This window comes from Ceratotherium simum, chromosome 5 (assembly GCF_057802395.1).
Source record: "Ceratotherium simum simum isolate JZ-2026a chromosome 5, ASM5780239v1, whole genome shotgun sequence".
Taxonomy (NCBI): Eukaryota; Metazoa; Chordata; class Mammalia; order Perissodactyla; family Rhinocerotidae; genus Ceratotherium; species Ceratotherium simum.
Window position 1 is genome coordinate 91,174,069 of NC_141904.1, and position 20,435 is coordinate 91,194,503.

At 52.6% G+C, this 20,435-nt stretch overlaps 1 protein-coding gene across 2 annotated transcripts in view; it reads left to right on the forward strand.

The window, feature by feature from the left end:
* Positions 1-18,466: 18,466 nt before the first annotated feature.
* Positions 18,467-20,435, forward strand: part of LOC101392669 (nuclear pore membrane glycoprotein 210-like) — a 62,415-nt gene continuing 60,446 nt past the window's right edge. Inside the window, exons 1-2 of one of the 2 annotated variants that reach the window (XR_015552333.1) lie at positions 18,467-18,926; positions 20,258-20,388. The gene's annotated coding sequence lies outside the window, so the exon portion shown is untranslated. The remainder of the gene's footprint in view (positions 18,927-20,257; positions 20,389-20,435) is intronic. The other variant, XR_015552332.1, reaches the window with a different exon arrangement.

Sequence of the window (20,435 nt, forward strand, 5' to 3'; positions counted from 1 at the left end):
TTTATTTTTCCTTTGATTCTGTTTCTTTTCTCCTTTTCTTTCTCCTTCCTTCCTTCTTTGATTCCTTTTTTCCTTCCTTCTTTTCCTTCCTGCTTCCTTTCTTGTTTCTTTCTTCAACAGACGTTCACTGAATACTTACACTCCAGACTTTCTTCTGCTTCTTGAGTGTACGACGTTGAACAAAGCTTAGTAGGCCCTGTTTCACTGAGTTTATATTCAAGTGGGGAGAAAAAGACAGCAAACAAGTGTATAACTAACTGATGGTAGCCAGGGCTGTGCAGAAAATTAGAAGAAGCTCTGTGATGTATGGGTGACTACCTTAGTTTGGATGCTCAGTAAAGGATTCTTTGAGGAGTTAAAATTTAAACTGAGACCTGAATAACGGGAAGGAGACAGCCACACTAAGATCAGAGGAGAAAGCACACCCAGCAGAGAAAACAACGAGCTAGAAAAAGCTTGACTTGTGCTTGAGAAAAAGAAAGCCCAGTGTGCCTGGAGTTGTGGCCAAGGAGAATGGTGGAGATGAGGCAGGACACGGGCAGGAACCAGGCCATGCGGGATCTGAGGCCTCGGTGAAGAGCTTTCTTTTAATCTAAATGAGATAGGAAGCCACGGGTGGGCTTTAGCAGAGAAGTGATATTATCTCATGGAACTTTTTCTGAATTCATTTTAGCAAGAAATTTTAAGTAAATAGGAGCAGGCAGACAAATTAGCTATACAGAGGTGCAGTTAACAGTTGATAGAGACTTGGAGTCTGAGTCTTAGAGGCTGCGTCTCAAACTTGAATGTGAACAAGTCACCCGGCAGTCTTGTTCAAATGCAGCTTGTGACTTGATGGGATTGGAGTGGGATCTGAGATTCCGCGTTTCTAACAAGACTGCAGGTTATACTGATACACTGCATAGCGAGAACCTACATGAGGATGATTATCGTGGACAGAGAGCAGTACGTATCACACAGTAGCTGCTCTCTGCCCACTTTCCATGAGATCTTGTCCTCCACTAGAATCATCACAGTGCTGATGAGCTACATCAGATAACGCAGCAAAAGCTACACTTTAGTTCTGTAAGAATGACTCTAACGGTGGGAAACTCACGCGTGGAAGGGATATTTTAGGGCAGATGGATTTTCTGGGTCAACCTTAATGACGATAATTAATTATGCCAGCACTTAAGAATGACTGAGCTGATTATATTAGTTATGACTTTACTGGAAAGGTCAATGAATGTGTGAATAAGGGATGAAAGCATTCCCAAGTGAAATTTTAACTCATTTATTGCTTTTAATTTTTACCCTAAATTCTATACCTTGAAATGATTTTATTTAATGTGTTGTCAAAGAACAGAAAGGAAAGACATAAGGTTTTAGTTTTCTCTACTAACCATGTTTCATTTCTCTGAAAGGCTGACTGATAGGTGGAGGTAAACCATTGTGGAAAGAAGGATACAAAAATTGATTTTTTCAAAAATGAATTCCAAATCAAAAATTTTTATGATTGAATAATTAAGCGTTATCTTCTATTTTATTCAAATGGCAAAATTGCATTTGCCTGCTCGAATTCCCAGGTCCTTCTTTATGAGACTAACTGGTGTATGGATGCATGTTTAGCATAAGTAATAAACGGATGGAAAATTTAAAAATTTGGAAAAATTATTTGGCTACATATGATTCTTGTGAAATATTTTCATTTATTAATTATTAATTTTTTATGTAAGAACTTCGGTATTGGTAGAGTAAATACATATTTAATAGATGGGGAATTGTTAACATTTAGGTGGGTATCCTACATATAAATATTGACTATTGCATGCTTTATCACTATCTTGTCTTTTTTGTTGTTTTTTCATTGTTCCCTTGATTTTTTCCTAATTATATTATTTTGTGGAAAATTGTGTTCAGTGTTGAGATTTGTAGCAATTTAAGAATCCATGTCCAGAAATATACCAATTTATAATCTAAATACATAAGTATTTATTGAATATCATCCTCATTTTCTATTCTATTACCATATTTCATCACATCTGTGAAATTGTCAAAACTGTGTCATTCATAACAGTAAATATATTCCTAATTCTTTTACATATTGTTGAATAAGCTGCATTAGGCAGAAAGAAGAGAAAAAATAAAAGGTTAAAATTTACTTGAAGAGGTTTATGCATTTTTAAAAGGTATTAGATAAAAATAAATACTCTGAATGCCTGAGGACTTTTATGGCAATATTAAGCAATGAAAATGTTTTTTCACAAATGACAAATCTGAAGTAACCATTTTAACATTTTTATCCACTGCTACCCGCCTCAAGCCATGCTTTTGAATTATTCTTATGCAGAGGTTTTAAGAACTTCTGATGACCCAATGTTTTTGTTCTCCTTTGAGTAGATCTTAGGAGGCATATACTTTTCGTATTAACTGGAACCATCGTCTCATAACAGTGGTCTTATTTCATAAATGCTATTTTTTCAGATTTTGAACCTCATTGTTATGCTCACCAGTAATCGTTAATCAGATATCTTGGAAGCTTATTCTTTATATTAACATGCTATTTCTCATTTTTTATGGACTAGGCAAACAAGGGAAGATGATGATAACACATACTGCCCTGCGTAAAAAGGAAAGCTTTACTTCAAAGATCAGAGGTGAAAATGGGTTTGTGTGTAACTGATTTCCCCAAATGGTTACCAGAGCTAATTGTTTTAGCTGTGAATGAGATGGTCACAGGGAATGTGACGTTTGTGACTTTTAAAATTTTCCTTGTTAAAATATTTTGAAGGGGCTAGACTTCCTATTTGTGTTCAAAGCTGATGCCCAAGTGGACTCCTCTGCCTTTGGAGTATGAAGAAATGGTCCTATGTTAGAGACATTTTTATCTTGTTCAGAATTATTTCAGGGCATTTTCACCCACTTTGCAATAAGCTGCTTCCCTTGCATGTAGTTTTCTAGAGCATATGGCTGCCCTGCCGTGCACAGAATGAAATCGCAGAGTTAAAACTTACAATTTTAGGAAGAGAGAAACTTCGTATATGGCAGAACAGCATGGTGTTAGCTTTAGGGTGCATCGCAGAGAATATGTTTCTCTTCGTAATTACATCATTTGCGCTCTACGTCATGGACTCTTTAGTGTTGATGCTTGATTATTCTTTGTTTAAAATACTCTTGAAATGGCAATTCTTCATAATACCAAGTGGGATTAAAGTGACAAAAATTTCTAGATGGATTTTATCCAGAGCCCAAAGAGGATAGAAATTTTTCATTTAGTAGGCTTACGTTAAGGGAAAAAAAAAGGTCATCAACTTTTCTAGACTTTCCCATTAGAAAGGAATGGAGCCAAAGATGATTTTACTAAAAAGACTACATGATGATTTGAATTTCATATAGCAGTTAGCTTTTCTACACCATTTTATTCATCTATTCACACTTTTAAAATAAAGTATTTCAGACGCTTCAAGCCGTAGTATTATGCTTGGCACTATCAGTAAATAACGTCTGTATTCAGTATGAAATTCAGTTAATGAAGCCGATTCTGTTCTGTACTAATGTGAAACGTGCTTAAAGTCAGATACCGTCGACTACTTAAAATTTTACATTAGCTTTGCATTAAAAAGAATAAATGAAGATAAAATACACTAATCCCATCTATTTGTGGTTTTCTAAGATGTATACTTGGCAGTTCTGATTGAATATATGGAATGTTATTATTCGTAGTCAGGTGGTGGTGTAGATGCTAGGATTGAAGTTTCAGAATCAAACAGATGAATGTATTTTACTAACATATTTATGACCTTAGGCAATCTCCATAGCCCTTCTCCATTTTTACATCTGTAGAGAGGAGGGACATAATCCCATTTTGAATGGGTATTTTGTGGTTTAAATAAGACAGTGGGCATAGACTACCTGTCCTTTAGACATACAACCAGTCAATGATACTTGCCGCCTTCTGGAGCATTTATAAGGAGGAAATATACTCTAGTTATATAAAAATCTCATAAGGTAAAGAAAGATGTGTGAACAAATTAAGAAAACAATTAGCATAGAGTTTTAAATTTCTTAGGTAGCTAATTTCCTTAGAAATAAAATACCTAGTTGAATGCAATATTGATAGAGAACAACGGAAACAACTGATATATTCAGCGGTATTTAGCACTATTCATATTGAGCTCATGTGTAAGTTATGCCAAAGTAACGTGTAACATTCAGTTCATCTCAAGTTTCTATTAGCCTCGTATTTTTTCTTGCCAGTTTTACCCTTAATTCAATTAGTCTCCAACTGTAATGTAGCCAACTCATAACTTTGCTTTTTATCTATTCCGCCCGCGTCCCCTCCCCCGCCCCGCTCCCAACCCCCACGGAGGCAAACTTGCGCGTTGGCGGGCGCTGCCCCCGGTGGGGGCCAGCGCTGCGCTGGAGGTGGGGGGGCGGGGAGGGCAGGTGGGGGGGCGGGGCTGGAGGACGCAGGACACGTGGGCGGCACTGCTGCGAGCGCTCGCCTCGGCCTCCTGGCTCCCCGCGCGCTGCCGGCGGTGCTGAGCCGTCGCGCTCCCCGCTGTCCAGCCGGCGGGCGGAGGGCCGCGGGCGCGCAGACGTGGACACCGACGTGTGCTGCCCTCTGTCGGTGAGTGCTGCGGCCCGGCGGCGGGGACGGGGCGGGAGGCGCGTTCGCGGCTGGGGCAGGAGCCCGGCGCCCTGGGCCCGTTCTGGTGGAGTTGGGGCCCCGGCTCCGGGCAGCGGGACGGGGTCGGGGGTGGCCGGAGGAGCGGCTCGTCGGCCGGAGCGGGGCGAGGGCAGCGGGCGGGAGGCGTGTTTCTGGCTGGTGCAGGAGCCTGGCGCCCCCGGCCTGTTCTGCCGGGAGTTTGGGCTCCGGCCAGGGGCAAGGGCGGTGGGCGGGTGGCGGGGCCGCAGGTCAGCGGGACAGGGCTGGTGGCTCCTGTCCCCCTGCTAAGTTTAGTGGCCCCCCGGCCCGCAGCCCGAGTGCCCAGCTCCGCCGGGCGGCGCAGGGACGGGCCTGTGCGGGCAGAGCCACTAGTGCGCTCCCGGCCTCCCGCCGCCCTGGCGTCGGGGCGGCCGCTGGCCTGAGTCAACTCTTGATCTGCAAGGATATGAGCCCATGAATAAATGCATCCTCTTTTCTCTACAGTGCCTTCTTTTCTGAGGCATTTTACAAGTTTCATCAGAAAATTCTATAAGGTCTAATACCAGTTATCCGTAGTGGTAGCCCATTGGGTGACACATCCTGCATTGACTCCTGTGTTCCAGGCCTGTTTCACTCCCGCCCGTTCCTCATTTCTGCTCCCGGAGACCACGTTACCAACTAAACGTCTCAGGCATAGTTTCTGGGTAACATAGTCTGAGCCGTAATTTCGTGGCTGTCCTTTAGCGCCCCTTTGGCCTTCGGTCTACATCAGATAGCTCTAATCAACCCCTACTAGACCTTTGGCTTGGGATCATATAATTAGATTACCCAATCTTGGGGAATATTCAGAAATTTATACCCCGAGAGAGTGATCTTACGGGAAACTCAGGGATAGCAGACACCTCTGTTTCATTTCTCCCTGGCTCTGCGTGTGGCTGAAATCCCAGAGGAAATTCAGATTATTTCCCTAACTCCTGTACAGGGGCATTGTTTGTGCTAATCTCCAGGAAGTGATAGAATCACTGATATGTTTCTAGGGAATAGACATTGAAGTCAATTTCTTTAGAAGATTTATAGTTGTGTTTTGGTTTGGCTTCATTTTGGGTTTATGATTTTGGTGGTATTTTTCCCCCCTTTTCTGTGGTTATGTATACACATAGGGGAAAAGAGCGGTTGTTGTGGCTTACTACAGAGGTGAAAATGTCACACAGCTTCCCCCCACCCAGGAGTGCGTTGTGTACACATTTGTCACGGATTAACAGAATGTCATTACCAGGTAGAATGCTAATTGTTTGAACTGATTTATGGACTAAACAAATGTGACGTTATTACTGTCGCCTTGCTAATGGTCTGTATGCTGTGGGAAACTCATGATGATCCTGAGTTCTTGGACATGCAGGCTATTGTTTACGTAAAGACTTTTACGAGTTTATTAGGTAATCTACTGTTCATCCTTTGTAGGCCACATGATCTTTAAAATTTTATTAAATGCACTGTCCATATCATAAAAGTAATTGCAGAAAATATGGAAAGAATTATACATTGCATATTCATAAGGCTTTAGTCTTCAAGGATCAGGGGATTAAAAAGTGGGTCTAAGTATTGGAATAAGCAGCATATATATTCATTAGAAATCTTCATGTATTCAAACAGGAAAAAATTGACATACTGTAAATGTGCATAAATAATGGTATAATATTTATACTAAAATATATTCATATACGCAAATAAACAGAGCTACAGTGGCTAATTGGAATATTTTCTCAGTGATATTCTATTATAATTTTACCTCAAAAATAAACCAAAACTGGGGGCCAGCCCCGTGGCTTAGTGGTTAAGTGCACGCGCTCTGCTGCTGGCGGCCCAGGTTCGGATCCCGGGTGCGCACCGACACACTGCTTCTCCGGCCATGCTGAGGCCACGTCCCACATACAGCAACTGGAGGGATGTGCAACTATGACACACAACTATCTACTGGGGCTTTGGGGAGAAAAGGGGTGAAAAAAAAAAGGAGGAGGATTGGCAATAGATGTTAGCTCAGGGCCGGTCTTCCTCAGCAAAAAGAGGAAGATTGGCGTGAACGTTAGCTCAGGGCTGATCTTCCTCACAAAAAAATAAATAAGTAAATAAAAAATAAACCAAAACGGACAAAAATGTAACAAATGTTTATAGCATATTAGACAAGACTTAGACTTTACCATCTAGCTGCTGTGGATTCAAATAAACTTGGGTGAATATCTTAAATTCTCTAATCTTCATTTCATCCTTTGTAAAATTCAAACAATAATAATTATGGCAGCTAACACTTAGAGCTTCCTATATGTTAGACAAGCTTTAAGTGTACTGATTCATTTGATCTTCTCAATCTCTAGGACATACTATATTATCATTTCCCTCTTACAAAATGAGGAAATTGAAGCACAGAGAAATGCAGTGATTCACTGTAGGCAAATTGATACTAAACAATAGAGTTAGCATTTGAACTTTTGATGTATTTATTTGCTATAGTAATGTTAGACAAAGAATCAGACGCCTAAGTAATGACACAGTTTGTGCATAAATTACTTCATTTTCTCCTTTAAGTTAGTTAATTTGTCGTCAACGCACTATACAATAAAGGGTAAGAATACGCCACTAAGGTGGCTGGAGCTGGGAGAGGTGGTAATGTGGGAGAGGAGGCTGGAGAGAGACAGTGCCCAGGTGAGGGCCCGGGGTGCTGGGTCAGGTGTGTGGGGGCTGGGGGGCCATGGGGGCTGTGGGCATGTGTGATGATGTTCATAATTGGAATTAGGCCTCCAGCTCTGTGCAGACGGTGGGCTGGAGGCAGGAAAGGCTGGAAGAAAGGAGTCCCAGGGGGGCCTGGAGCCTGCCTTGGCAGGTGCCCCTATGAGTGGGCTGTTCTCCCTGCCCCGGCTGGGCCACTCAGCACAGCAGCCAGGGCTGGGGGCCGTGACTCCAAGTGGCTTCCTGGGGGTCAGGCTGGACCGCTGGGCTGGGCTGGGGATCTCCACCTTCCCTGAGTGTGGGTTGGGAGAGGACACCCCCTGCCCCCAGGCCTGGCTCTCCTTCTGTCGCCTTCTCCCTTTCGGGCCCTCATACCCTCGGCCTGTCCTTGGAGAGATGCCTCAGGACTTGGGGCGCTAGTGGCTCCAGTGAGGGGGCCTTGGGGTCTCTGGGAAAGGTGATGGAACATCTGGCAGTCAAGAAGGCCCAAGCCCAGGCCTGGGAAGGATGCGCCAGGCCCAGAGCACTGGATGAAGTTGTGGGGACAGGCTCTCCATGGGGGACAGGGCAGCTGGGCCTCCTGGGGTCAGGGCAGGGACCTGAGGGCCGTGGTGGGGCCTGGCCTTGGGGCTGAGGAATGGGACATTGGGGGGCCCTTGTGGGGCTGGAGCCACTGAAGGCCCTGGTGTGAGGCATTACCTTGGGTTATTCTTTCCGAAGGCAGTCACAATTGGCCCTTGGCTCCGAGTTCCTGAGACAGGTGGCCCAGAGCTCTGTCCGCTGTGGCTAGGGATGCAGCGGGGAGCCCTCGGTCTGCTTGTGGGCTGACCCGGAGTCTGTTCCTGGCCTCCGTGAGCCTCTGGCCCATCTGAGCAAGAGAGGTTTCCAGTTGTGCCTCAGATTCCCTGACTGTGGGAGGGAATCTGGTGGTGGTGGGTCTTGGCAAAGGATGCAGCTGGCCGTCCAGCGTCTGGAGCCTCCCGCACTGCGGGGAGGGAAGGAGAGGGTATACTGGTTGGGCCTAGGCCAGGCCATGTGTAAATCCTCCAGCCACCAAACTCCTCGGAGTTTGAATCCAGCCCTGAGTGTGGCCGCAGGGCTGTAACGAGGTTACTAATTTGGCTGGCTTCCTGGTGCTGCCGCCCAGAACTGCCTAGAACAGGGGAGGGGTGTAAGTATCCCTTAGTTACCAGTTTAGTTAAGTATTGGCCCTGGCCCCAGGCAGAGGTGAGGTGGTGACAGCCCAGAGGGCCAGAGTCGCTGTGCTCGTGGGCTCCCGATGGATGGCCCCCTTGTCCAAAGCCCTCCGGAGCGGGAGCCCCTTGGACCTGGCTGGTCCTGTGCCTCCACCGGGAACTCCCTCTCCCCTCTCCCGTGTGTCTCCGCCTGTCTGCAGGGTCGGCTCTAAAGCCAGGTCCTCCCGGAAGCCTGCTTCCTTCCCCAGCGGGAGCCAGCTTGGCCGTCCTCAGTCGTTTGTGCACGGTGTGGAGTGTAGGGCGGTGGGCACCGTTTTGGACTTGCTGCTGGGCTGCCTGGGTTCACGCCCCACCATCAGATCCTCTGGTCCTTCGCCTTCCTGCTTCCTTGTCTGTACTGTGGGGTAACCCCCCCGCTGCCTCGTAGGGACACGTGAGGATTAGCTGATTCGGGGCACAGGGTGGGCTTTGAGGCCATCCTGGTGGAGCAGGTGCTTGACCAGCGTGGGCTCACGACGGTGTGCGGGTCGCGCACTCCGCCGTCTCGTTTCCGAGGCCTCTCGAGGGTGGAGCTGGTCGGAAGTGTGTGCAGCCCTGCAGCACCCAGCGCAGGTGTCCAGAAGATGCTTGCTTGATGGAGTGGGGTGGAGGAGACCCCACGGCTGGCTGTGGGGGCAGCTCCATACCCACGCTGTGGAGGATGTGCCCAGCGCCGTGGCGAGGGGCTGGCGGGCCAGTCCAGTCCCCTGCTTTCCAGTAAACCCAGGCCTTGTGTCCCGAGCACTCGCCTTGCTGGCCGTTTGCCCCTCAGAGGCAGGGCCGGGGGTTGGGCAGCACTGCTGAGTGGTGGCCCTGTGCTGAGCTGTCCTCGAGCTCAGCTCTCCACATGGACAGGCCCCTGAGGTGTGGGGGCTGTCGTGTCCTCGTTTTCAGGATGAGTGTTTCAGGCTTGAGGAGCTTGAGTGATGTGCCTAAGGTGCCCTGGCTGGTGAGGGCCCAGAAGGCCAGCAGACGAACCAGTTGTGGCTCGTACCCCCAGGAGTCCCCAGATCTTGGCAGCCTCAGACAGGTGGGCTGGGGGCACCCTGTGGCATGATGAGCGCTCTCGGGGGTGTGTAGTGGAAGAGGCCCCTACGCTGACTGGGAGGATCAGGAGTGCTTCCTGGAGGAGGTCTGTTTAAACTGGGTTGGAGTGAGCCAGCAGATGTGGAGGGGGAGTTTCAGGCCCAGGGAACTGCCCGTCCAAGCCTAGAGGTTAGAGAACTGGTATGCTTCTGGAAATGACCTGGTTCCCAAGGCTAGGGGTGGAGAGCATGGGGCAGTGGGGGGGGGGGCCGGGAGCCCCCTGGGTGGGTGAGGAGGAGGGCAGGTGGTGGCTGGGCACCCCAGGAGACCTTCCTGCTTCCAGAATCACGGTGGCTTCTGGGCACTCGGCTGTCCGGTCAGGGTGTAGGAGATGGGAGAGCTTCTGGAGGGAGGCTGAGGGGTACCCTGGTGGGCCTCGGCCCTTTCTGGAGCTCTGGGGTTGGGACACCATGAGGAGTTGGTCCTAGGCAACTGGCAGAGGCTTCTAGGCAGGCCCTGGCCCAGAGTAAAGCCGGGTTCATCTCGGGGTCAGCCCAGGGACCCTTCAGCTGGGCTGGCATTAGAGTTTGGACGAGTGATGCTGGGTCAGCCGTCTCATCCTCAGCTGAGGACACAGGCTGGGCAGCGGATGCAGGGCTGGGCAGCCCCTGGCCCTCCTGGGGCTCCTTCCAGCTCACACTGGGGGAGAGGTGGGGGCTCTGCGGTGGTGGGGATTTGGAGAAGATCAAATCTGTGTTTGGCTTGGAGAGTGCTTTTCGTGGGCGAGTTTGTGCAAGTGGCTGATCAGGGAAATGCTGCGATTCTGTAAAACAGCCTCCCCCCCAAAGAAAAAAGAAAAAACCCACCACCCTGCAACTCTGTTCCCAATGCCAAACAGAGGAAGTAAAAACCACCCGCCGGCTCCCTCCCACCCAAAGTTGGTGCTGCAGGCGCCTTGCTCGGGCCCAGCCTTTTTCCTCCACGTGCAGATAGATGATGGCGTATTGTGGTATTTATTATTTTTTGAACAAAAGCAGAATACAGATTTTAGGTGTCTGTCAAAGTTGGGATGTCCTATACGAAGGAGGGCTCCCCCTTCTTTTGGGAGAAGACGTTGGCCACTGGCCAGGCTTTCTTGTGGCGGGAGGAGCAGAGAACCCGAGCATTCTGGGAGACTTTGGACACAGGACTCGGGGTTCTGCTCTGGTCACGGCCTCCAGCCTGGAGCACTGCCAGCTACCCTGAGGGCATGGCCCGGCGTTGGGGGGATTCTGGGGGCATCTGGGCCCACGGGAGGGTGTGTACTGGGTGTATGTGCCAACGTCCGTCTGTCTGCGAGACCCTATCTAAGTGGTCCGCATCCCTCTGTGGGGGAGGAGGGTCCCGCTGCTGCCCTGCTCTGCTCGCCTCCCCTTCCCGTCCACGGCTGCCGCCCCTGCCCTCCCCCCTGCACCTTGTGCTCAGGCGGCCTCGGGTCTTGCTCTCGCCTGCCGCTGACTGTGTGGCCTTGGGCAGGTTGAACTTTGTGTCTCCAAGCCTCACTCTCCCTTCTGTAGAAAAAGTGATGCTTGTAGAGTTTTTGCAAGAGCCAGATGACGTCCCTGTTTCAGGGTGCCCAGCGCAGGGTCCCATGCGTTGAGGACAATCCGAAAACGCTGAGTGCCCCCCCGGGTGCCATTAGGTAGACGTTGGGGCATCAGGCACCTGTTTCTCATCCATAGATGGCGGGCTTGGGGAGGGCCCTGCCTCGCTCCCGGCACCTGAGACCAGCGAGGGGTCTGGGCACTGAGGAGCTGGCAGGGCCTGTGTGGCCTGGGGAGCTGCAGCGAGGGGGCGAGGGCACTGGGGTCTCTGCTGGCATGGGTGGGTGCAGGATGTGGCCGGGCAGGTGAGCTGGGCTGGGCTGACCTCCTGGCGAGTGCGGTCTGTGTGTCCTGGCCCCACGCCCTCCCCCATAGCAAGCAGGTTCCCTGCTTGCCCTGTGCTGTGTGGGTCTTTCTGGTGGCCCTGTGGCCCCTGGCCTAGGGGTGAGCCTGGTGAGGGGCTGGCACTGGGGAGCAGGGACCCTGGCCAGTCTGGTTTAGCCTCTGGGGCCCAGTGAGGGATGAAACCTCAGGCTTAGTGCTTCTGAGCTATGGGACCAAGGGAGCCCCACCCTCCCTTCCAGGGGGCCCCAGGCAGTGTGGGCAGTTACTGGTGGTCATTGGGTCACCTGCCTTACCACAGAGCAGGCGAGACTGGGGGGTACGGGCCCCGCTCACTCCAGGGCCGGCGGGTGGAGACCCCGAGCGGTGCAGGGTCTCCCGTGTCGTGGTCCCGCCGTGGGCGTGCCCGTGTCCGGAGCTGGCCCCGTGCCCGAGGTGGAAGGTGCTCGCAGTAAACTGCATCATCGCCCATGTGCCCAGAGCAGGAGCCAGCTGCCCTGGCCTGTGGGGCCCCTGCCTGGCCCTAGTCAACCCCAGATCACCCTTGTCCTGGCTTCTGTCGCTGTCAGATTGTCTCTTCTTGGACTGCACAGGAGCGGGGCTGGCAGGGCCGGCTCTTGAGCGGCTCCTCCTCCCTGCAGCCTGGCCTGTGGGGGTGTCCATGTCATCGTTTGGTCCCCCGAGGCAGGACTCTGCTCTGTGTCATGTGCACTGTGTGGAGGGGCTCCGGGAATCCATCCTTATTGTTGCTGGCCTGAGGCCGCAGGCCTGAGGTCCATGGCTGCTCTCGCGCGCTCTCTTGGTTGGTGCTGGGAGTGGGGCCGCCACGTGGGAGGCCTGTTCCGGGGGTGGTGGTTTCCCCAGGGGTGTCCAGGTTCCCCTCCATGGGCTCAGGGCTTCACATCCTTGTTACACCTGTGGGGAGCCCACCCCCCGATTTCGTGAGTGGTGGGACGAAGGCCCAGGTGTTGAGTGCTCAGGTGGAGCTGGGGTCTCGGCCCCCTTCTGCACCTACCATCTCCACCCTGTGTTGGACTTTGCGGGGAGTGAGGGGCACCCTGTTCCTCCCGAGATTTAAAACCTTTATCCCAGAGTCTGATGTCCATGTGAGTTCAAGATGGGGACAGTGGCCATCCTGCCCGTTGACTCGGGACCAAACCCTGTCCTTTCCCACCCCACCCTCCTTCCTGGGCTGACTTTGTAGTCAGAGGGCTTGAGTCTGAATCCGGGACTGTCACTGCTTATAGCTGTCTGACCTGGGCCAGTGGCTTCCCCTTGTGAAGCCTCAGTTCTCTCATCTGTGAAATGGGGGAGGGGCTGTGCAAGTAACAGGACCAACTCACAAGGCACTGGAGAAGTCCAGACGATCGTGAGCAATGCACCTGAAATGCTACCGTGCTCATGCTCGGTGTGCACTGCTGTTTTCTGTTGTTGTGATTGTTACTCCTTCTGTTCACAGCTGATACGACTGTGGAGGCAGCGTAGGCTAGTGGATGAGGCCACAGGCTTTGCTGTTCCACTCGGGAGTCAGGGAAGTGCCGGGTGCCCTGCTTGCCTGCTGTGTGACCTCGGGAGCTGTGGAGGCGGGACCGGGTGGGCCTGGGGGGTGTGGGAGGAGCCCCGTCTGGGCCTAGAGCTCTGCGTGGCATCGCTTCTTGGAGGGCTGTTTCTTCCGGTTGTCTGAGGTCTTGTCGCCCATCCTGGCTTTGCTGAGAGGGCGCAGATCCACGTCAGGCTGCTGAAGTTTAAAAATCAAAGTGAAGAGAAGCAAATGCTGGGAAGTGGGTGGGGAGGGCTGGTCTGGAGCCCTGGCCTGGCCTGGGCGAGATGGGCGTGGCCCTCCACCTTGCACAGTTGAGGCCTCTGGGTGTTGCTCTGACCTGGGGTCCCGGCGGCACCTGTCACATTCTAGGTGCTCACAGTTTTGCATTTCTATCTTCGTGAGAAGTGTGCGGTTTTCTTGCTCTTGCAGAGCACATGATTCACTTCACAGTTAGGTTGGCCGAGTTAGCGGGCTTTTAACAGGTCGAGGAGGTTTCTTGCAGGGAGACAGCGGGCAGTCTCCACCCTTCTCAGACTGATGGGTCTGGGGTCTGGGGTTTCGCTTCAGAGTCTACAGAGACCTCAGTCTCCACCACCCAGGCCGCTGCCAGCAGCTCCAGGGAGCCGCCTCCATGCCCCACCAACGTTGTGTTGGTAAAACAGGCTGGACATCAGGGATTGCTGGAGATGACCCACGCCTGGGGATGGGGGCGTGGGGAAGTGGCTCGCCCAAGGACACTTAGCCCTGTGTGGCCTCTATGGCCTGTGGCGGAGTCAGGGGCCCTGCTGTGAGCCATGCCCATTCTGCCAACCACAGGAGGGGCCCTCAGCCCAGGCTGGGGTGGTCACCTACTTCTCAGCTTCAGGGGAGGACTCCTCTGTCTTGTCCCTTATGGCCAATGAGGGGAAGCTTCCTTGGATGTCTTTGGGCCTTAGTCTCCTGGCTGAGTCAGGGTCTTCTGGGCTCCGGATGGAGGCTGAACACATTATTCACTGAACACTTGTTTATACCGAGTCTGCCGTGTACCAGATGCCCCTGTGAGCTTCAGGAATACAGCGGCAAGGGCTAAAACTCACCCAGGGGCTTGTCGCTGAGTAAGCTGAGAGCTGAAGGAGGAGCACGCGGTACCCAGGCCAAGTGAGAGGCGAGAGTTGGAGAGGACGCACCTGTGCAAGGGCCCTGAGGTGGCCGGTTTGAAGCACTGTGAGATGTCCCTGTGAGTTCAAGATGGGGACAGTGGCCATCCTGCCCATTGACTCAGGACCAAACCCTGTCCTTTCCCACCCCACCCTCCTTCCTGGGCTGACTTTGTAGTCAGAGGGCTTGAGTTTGAATCCGGGTCTGTCACCGCTTATGTGTGACCTGGGCCAGTGGCTTCCCCTCATGAAGCCTCAGTTATCTCATCTGCGAAATGGGGGAGAGGCTGTGCAAATAACAGGACCAACTCACAACTCCTGAGATTTAAAACCTTTATCCCAGAGTCTGATTTCTTCCCTTTTTTAAGTCCTCCATGTGTGTGTTTTAATCCGTCACAGCGTCCTTCTGCCCAGACCTGCTTGCATCTCCAGGAGCCTGTCGTCCCCCTCAGGTCCAGGGAGGGGCTGTTTTGAGGGGACGGGGTGCTGAGTGAGGCCCCTGCTCCATCTGTCCCTTGGGCTGAGAAAATGCCGAGTGGTGGGGCCAGCTGGGGTCTGGGCAGAGCCACAAGGTTTCTGGCCACTGGAGGGGTTGAAGCCTCGTGGTCCTGTCTCCGTGCACGTGTGTGGAAGGTCACGGGGGCCTGGGCTTTGTTCTCCTGGTTTGTGGCCCTGTTTGTAGGTTCCCCTGAGCTGCTGTCTTCAGACGCGTGGGGCTTAGTGACTCCGGTGTTGGCTGTGGTTGCTGCTGTTGCTCTGAATCTTTTTGGTTCCATCATCATGTAGCCAACAAATACGTGTTAGGTGCCCAGCCGCACGCTAGGCCCCGGAGCCGTTCATGGATGAGACAGCTCAGTCCTTTCCCACGGAGCTCTCAGCGAAGGTGGAGAGGGAACAGGCCATGCCAGCATCCTAATGGGAAGGGCCCAGCGCCACGGGAGCCCTGCGGAAGGGCCCCAGCACAGACCTGCAGACTCCGGGGTGGTGGGAAGGAGCCCCGCCCAGGAGGATGCTCCACTCGCCTGTCCCCGTGAGGAGGCCCCCGCCACAGTGCAGCTTATAGGCATCCTCTTCTGGGCCCCACCCCTTGGTTTTGTTCTTGCAGCTGTATCGACCTCTCTGTCCCCAAATCAGGCACATGGAGATGGCTTTAGGGCAACTCAAATGTTCGTTCCAAGGGCTGCCCCATTTTCCTAGGCCAGCAGCTTCCCGGTTGTGCTCCAAAGAGGGCTCCGGGTCAGAGAAGTGCTTCAGGGCTGCCCAGCAGGGCTTCACCCCAGCCGCCTGCTTTGATCTGATTACATACTGGGGTTCCAGTGTGGTTTTGTTTGAGAAAAGAAAGGGACTACCCAAGTGTCCATTGAGGGATGGATAGCAAAATCTCGTCTATCTCTGCAGTGGAGTATGACTCAGCCTTAAAAAGGAAGGAAATTCTGAAAAACGCTACAACATGGGTGATTATGCTGGTGAAGGAAGCCAGTCGCAAAAGGAGAAATATTGTATGATTCCACTTATATGAGGTCCCCAGAGTCGTCAGATTGAGAGAGACAGTAGAATGGTGACTGCCAGGAATGGGGAGGGAGGGGAGATGGGGAGTTACTGTTTAATGGCGACAGAGTTTCTGTTTGAGAAGATGAGAAAGTTCTGGAGATGGATGGCAGTGATGGTTGCACAACAGTGTCAGTGTACTTGATGCCACAGGACTGTACACTTAAAACTGGTTAAATGGTAAATTTTATGTTACATGTATTTTACCACAATAAAGATTCAAAAGTAAAGGTACTGATGGTTTGGGGAGTAGGGAGGAGAATCACAGACTCAGGCCAAAGACCCCAGAATACAACTGTGGTTCCTGCAGCCCAGAGAGTAGAAGGACCTCGCCCAAGGTCACCACACTCAGAGCCCAGCTGCCCAGAACCCAGGTGGACAGGTTCCTGGTACACTGCTCACTCACAGATGTCTGGCTCAGTGACCGAGTACGGAGCAAGGGACGTGAGCCGCAGTTGCACGGGCCCTCAGGGAGGAAGTGGCAGGGCGCTCGCTCACCACGCCATGCCTGCTGGCCGGCCAGAGGGGTGGGGCCTCCGCCAACCGGTGCCCCTCGCAGCAGCTGACCTGTGTCTCTGTTGCAGATCACCTCCCTGCTCAAGGACATTGAGCACATCCAGTCCACGCAGACCATCAGCCCCAATGACGGAGACAATGACATCGAGGAAATGAAGAAGGTCTGCACCGTCCCTCTGGGTCGGCAAAACTGCCCCAGCCTTTAGAGAGCCTCCTGGCACAGCCCAGTGTCGCCAGTGTGCACCCCCTGTCCCACGGCCCCAGGGGCCTGCCACCTCCACCTCAGCTCCAAAGACAGAACCCACAGCCCCTAACCCTTGAACTGCACCTTGTCAAGCCATTTCCCTGCTTGTCCCGGTGCAGTTGGGGCGTTCAGCCCCATTTTGTAGATGAGAAAACTGAGGCTCCCAGAGAGGAAGGAGTGGATAGAGGCGGGACAGGAACCAAGGCCGTGAGAGTCCCAGCTGAGGGCTCTCCTCAGAACACGGGGCAGCCTCCCTAAGACCCCCAGGCGACCTCTGCACCGTCACGCGAGCACTTCCTCTCACACCTGCCCCCTCCAGTCCCCGGCAGACCTCGGCACGGGAACCCGGCCTGATAAGACCCCACGGTGGGCCCCGCTGCTTTTGCCCTGTTAGGGTCCAGAAGGGGCACACGTCTCAGAAGGTCCCCGGGATCTGCCCCGGGGCCGGGGTGCTGACCAGCACCGTGGCCGCCCGTCGGGGTGTGCAGGGAAAGAACGTGGTCTGTGTTCGCAGCTCCCAGACTTGAAGCGGGGGAGTCGGACTCACCCTGAAAACCAGAGAAACCAGAGAGTCCTGCTTGTTGAGAGGGCAGAAGGACCCCCGTACGTGGAGACCAGAAGCTCCAGACGGGCACCCCACAGTGTGGGGAGGGTTTTTAGCTCACACGGTGGTTTGTTTTTTCTTTCTAATTTCTTGCCAGTGCTTTAAAAGCTAAATCTTTCACATAAAAATCTGGTTTTCTGGTTTCTGAAAAATAGAAATAGCTAACATTTATCAGCACTTTCTATGTGCCAGACACTGTTCTAGAAGCTTCCTGACTAAAACCCTGGGAGGTTCCATTGTCATTTGCATTTCACATATGGGGAAGCTGAGACAGAGCAGCAGAGTGACACGCCTGGGTCACAGAGCTGAGGGTTTCAGGGTGACATTTAAGCCCTGGCTGCCAAGCTCCAGAGCCCATGTCCTTGGTCACTGGGACACACTGCCTCCTGGAAAAGCAGAAGGTCCCTCAGCCCCGGGCCCACCTCCCACACTTGGTGACGCTTGGTGACACTTGGCCCCAGGAGAGGAGGTGCTGCCCCCTTAGTCCCTACCCAGCTGGCTTCATGCATCTATAGGACCCGCCAGGCCCCCACGGGTATTGGAACTTGCCACCAGGTCTGAACCAAGCCCACCCAGGCAGGGCTGCCCTGGCCTTCCTTCTCTGCTGTGACCCGCTGGCCTTCTGGTCCATTTGGAGAAGCCATTCTGGTTGGTCAGTTTGTTAAGTACTAGCTGAAATGCACCTCCTTGCCTCTCTTTTCACCCTCCTGGAGCCTCAGAGCAGGCCCCTCCCTCGTCGAGAAAGCCTTCGTATCTTCAGAGAGCTGTCTGGGCTCAGGTCTGGCCTCTCCCCTCCAGGCTCCCCCTGAAACACCAGATCCTCTCGAGCTGTTCACGGCGAGGCCGCCCTCAGAGAGGCTTCCCTGAGCCCGGGCTGCAGAACCTGCCGACGGCACACGCTCCTGTCGCGCTCTCCGTGCAGAACCCGCTCTGCTCACACCCGCCCGCTCCTGTATCCCCTTGACCCAGGAGCAGTTCTTATCCCGTGTTGTAGATGCGGAACCGAGGCACTGACCCCGGATACCGCCCCCGGTCACCTGGCCCTCCGTCACGTTGTTCTAAGGCCCGTCTCTCCGAGGGAAGTCATCTCATAGATTTTACTGATGATCTGTCTGTGTGTTCATCAGCCTTTCTCCCCCATTCACCGTAATGTCAGCTCCGTGCGCACGGGGACCGTGACTGTGGTTGTCGTTCCAGTAGGTGATCTCCAGCTGTTGTAGACCTATTCGGGGAGGGAAGTTAGCATCTGGGAGCCTGCTGTGTGCCAGCCTGGCTCGGGGGTCAGCAGGGAGACACGGCGTCTGCTCACCAGACTCTATGGCGGTATTCCCACTTATAGGGAATTATTTCCAGATCCACAGGATAGTCTTGTAAGGCGACTGTCCACTGAGCGCTGAGGTTGTTTCCCAGTGTTCGGACTCTTGTTTGGTTTGCTCACTGGGGTGTGTGTGGAGGTCCCCACCCTCAGGTCGTCGTGCTCCTGTTAGAGGGGCCTCGCTGGGCCCCATCTCTCCTCCGGGTCTGAAGGTGGTGGAGACTGCCCGCCTCGACTCTGTGCGTCTGGGACAGAGCCCGGGTGAGGAGCCACAGCTTTGGCTTCTGGTCCCAGCTCTGCCTCTTGGGGTGGCTCCTGAGAGTGAGTTCTCATCTTCTCCCTGCAGGTCCTCGACCCGGCCGGAGGTGGCCAGTGTTGAGCCGCTGGGCCCGGAGGAGCAGCAGTGCTCCCAGAAGGCGGTGGTGCAGGCTCGCCCGTCCCAGCCCGCCCGCCTGACGAGCATCATCTTCGCAGAGGACATGAGTAAGGGCTTCGAGTGCCGTGTGACCCCTGTCGGGGACGAGAGATGGGAAATACCCCCTTGAGACCTCCGGCCACAGGCCTGCCCGAGCCCGTGGCAGTGCTTTCTCTGTCTCTTGTTGGGTTGGAGGCCGCCCAGGCGGGGGGTGGGGGCGCCGAGCAAGCAGCACCCTCCCTGGTCCCTCCTGCCAGCACTTTGTGCTGGTTTCCCTCTCTCGGAGGCTGGCTTTCACGTCTAAATTACTGTTTATCGCCCAAAACACTCTTTAGTGGGTAGCCAATCAAAATGAAGGGGGTTGTTGCAATCCTTTCACTTCCCCACATTAATTTGCCATATTGTGGTTGTAAAATGCTTAGGAAACAGTGAAGAAAATTTCTCATCATGCTTTTCCCCACTAACATGATATGAAAAGTTTTCCATTTCATCGTGGAATTACTTTTAATGGCTGAATACTCGTCTTCACAGCAGGTTGTCCTTGAAGCCTTCTCTTATATGGGCATCTAGATTGTTTTCAGATGTTTTTTTCAGTGTTCTATGGAAAAATAAATGTTTCTATACAGAGAAGAATTTGGGTTTTTTAAGTTTATGTCTTGCCAAGGAAGGATCCCAGTGTTACTGGGTCACAGCACATATATATTTTTCAGGCTTTTGACAAATGGGGCTGCATTGCTCTCTAACAAAATCCCATTAACAGTGCACAGGTCGTTTTATGTGGGGCCTGGAGAGTGGTCAGAATGATTTTGTGTCACATGCTGTTACTTTTACACTAGAGAATCCTCCAGATGATGTATCCATTTATGTATCTTCTTTATGGAGCGAGTGAAGGCTCTGGGCGCATGCCCTTCTGTTCTGTAGTATGGTTGATAGTCTTGTGTGGAAACTCCAGTGAGAACAAGCTCCGGCTGTAGTTCCTGATCTCGGTGTCGGGACAGGCTTCAGAACAGTGTTACCTGTTTGGATGCTAACTCGTCACACTGGAGCCCTCGTCATTTAACTCAGTGGTTACCCACTGAACAAAGCTAGATTTTCCGGGAGGAGTGTTTTGGGCACAGCTGTAAATGCTCCTGCTCACGTCGGAAAAGTACAAGATGGGCAGCGACCTTGCCTCTGAAGACCCCGCTTTCCGGAAGTCTGGCTCACCTGCAGAAGGGCCGTGCGTGACCAGCTGCTTGGCTCCTGGGTTAATTGGGCTCTTCCCGCCCTGTTTTGGGGGTTTTGTTGATCACTCTAGTTTTTGCCAGAGTGTAAGACGGCCTGGCCTGTGAGGCCCTGGAGGTGGGGTGGCGGTTGGGGGCCACCCTCGGTGCTGACTCCTCCATTCCCGTCCCTCCAGCCACTGGCCAGGTCCTGCGCTGTGACACCATCGTGACCTCATCCATGGCATTCAGATCGTCTCCACCACCCGCGAACTCTGCCTGGAGGACTCTCCGCTGGAGCTGAAGGTCCGGGCTCTGGACGCTGAAGGTGGGATATCCACCTGGCAGTCTCTGTTTCTCTCTCCTTTTGTGTGT